At 41.4% G+C, this 2,116-nt stretch overlaps 1 long non-coding RNA gene across 1 annotated transcript; it reads right to left on the bottom strand.

Moving 5' to 3' along the window:
- Positions 1 to 333: 333 nt before the first annotated feature.
- On the bottom strand, positions 334 to 1,472 carry LOC140605535 (uncharacterized). Its single transcript, XR_012008185.1, has 2 exons — positions 1,195 to 1,472; positions 334 to 814 (listed from the first exon to the last, which is right to left on the bottom strand). It is a non-coding gene; the product is annotated as an uncharacterized lncRNA (long non-coding RNA).
- Positions 1,473 to 2,116: the final 644 nt, after the last annotated feature.

Genomic DNA, 2,116 nt, shown 5'->3' with positions numbered 1-2,116 from the left:
TTACAACAACAATCCCAACTTCCCCCTTTTCTCTATAAAATAGGCTCTCCTCCTTTGTTCTGTGGCCTTGCCTATGGTTTCACTGTAGCTTGCTTGCCCCAGATTGCAATTCTCTGCTATTCCCAAATAAACCCATCTTTTGCTGGTAAAATAACTGGCAGTTTTATTTTTAAGATTAATGGTTAAGATAATGGATAAGATTAAGGGAATGGTTAAGAAAAATGTGGTAGGTGTGGTATACTATAGGCTACTCCCCAACAGTGAGCCAGAGTGCATGTAGCAGCATGGATGGACTTAAAAAACCGCACTTAACAAAAATAGTAACAAACAGAATGACAATACTAAACAATACCTTTATGTAAATTAATAATTTATACATAATAGTGGTGATGGTTGTACAATGTTTGAATATGCTAAAAACCACTAATTGTACACTTAACCAGAGCCAACACCCACTTGGCTCTCGGGGTCCCAAAAAGATTAGGTTTGGCCATTCACCGTTGATAAAATCCAAAGGCAGAGAGAAAAGTGGCTGGGAAACCTGAAAGGAATTAATCTCAGGGAGGCCAACAAGGGGAAGACAGCACACTGGCATCTCAAACACTGACCCCAAGTGCTGAAAATACTTCCAGGTTAATATAAGGAAAATGTGAGACAAATGTTAGTGGGTGGCAGGTGGCCAGTAGAGGTCAGGTTAACCATTTGCTTGAGGTCTTGCTAGCATCAGAATAGTTGTTATTGCTTGAAGGGCAGTTTCAGTCCCCGTCATAGGATACTTTGCCCGCCGGGTCCTCTGCCTGAGTTAAGAGATACCCTGGAAAGAAGAACTTAATCAATTAGAAAGTCTAGACTGAAGTAAAAATGGAGGCATTTAAAGACACAACTGGGTTCTCTTTCAAAATTATGAATTATAGAGTATGCAAATTATCTCAATAAAAAATGCATGCACATAAAACCACAATAAATATTTTCACACAAATTAAAGAATACCTTACATCTCAAACACATTAGGATGCTTGCCTATGGAGGTTAGGAAAGGGGGAGTAAAAATGGAAATGAAAATAAATATGAGAATAAAGCTTTGTGCAGGCCCGTGATTAAGAAGAGGTGGTTGGTCAGTAAGGACTGTGCTCCAACATAGCTCCCAGATGCCAAATGCTGCCTCCTGCAGAGGCCCTTCTCTTGCCCACTCACCTGGTTCTTCCTGGAAAAAGGCCTCATTTCCAGAATCCTCACTACCTCCAACACTTTCCCTACCTGGTCTCCTCCAGTGTTGAGGCCAAGCCTCCTTTCCACACCAAAAAGCCCTGTTCTTTTCTTCCATCTTAGCCCTTGATCCTAGATTAGGAAAAACCCTGGATATCACGAAAAATTGAGCAGTTTTCCTTTCTCACGGACAAAGAGAACTCAGTGTTTAGATATCACAGTTCTCTGATTTCCACTGCCTGAAAGGGAGTGCAAATGTTGACTTCTCCAAGGGAGCAGCTCTCCCCTGCAGAGCGGGACAAACCATTTCAAAGGGAACAAAGAGAATCTGAGTTCAGTTCTACATCCAAAAGGAGCAAGCCTTCCTATCTTGCTTACACAGGGAATAGAAGTCTAGTCAAACTACCTGGAGCCAAGAACAGGAGTTGAGTATAGAATACAGGAGTATCTCTCAGAATGCAAAGGTTGAACTACAGCAGGCTTCAAGAAGAAAATAAAACAGGAAGCTGGAAAGCTGCCAAGCACCAATAATTCACTCAGCTGCCCCTCATGCCCCAAATTTATTTTTCCACACACAAGGTAGAGTGTGGGTTTCCCACAGCTGGAACAACCAGCAAAGATCCATATCATCACTGAACCTCAATTCCCAATTCCTGAAGAAAAAATATAACTGGCTCAGCTTGAGTCATGTTTATGTAACTACTGGGGAGGTGTGGTGGTGTGGTGTGGTAGTGTCACATACTGCCAAAACCCACCGTGGGGAGAGGGAAGAGAAGACAATTCTCAAAGAAAGGGGTTCAAGCTGCCAGATATTTCCAGAAGGAGTCTACTAAAATATCTACAAAAATCAATCTCATGTTAATCAGAAATAAAACATAATTAATTTTGAAAAGCCAACATATAGGTCACA

The sequence above is a fragment of the Canis lupus genome, chromosome 15, assembly GCF_048164855.1.
Source record: "Canis lupus baileyi chromosome 15, mCanLup2.hap1, whole genome shotgun sequence".
Taxonomy (NCBI): domain Eukaryota; kingdom Metazoa; phylum Chordata; class Mammalia; order Carnivora; family Canidae; genus Canis; species Canis lupus.
Note: the sequence above shows the minus strand (reverse complement) of the source record. Positions and strands in the feature narration are given on the sequence as shown.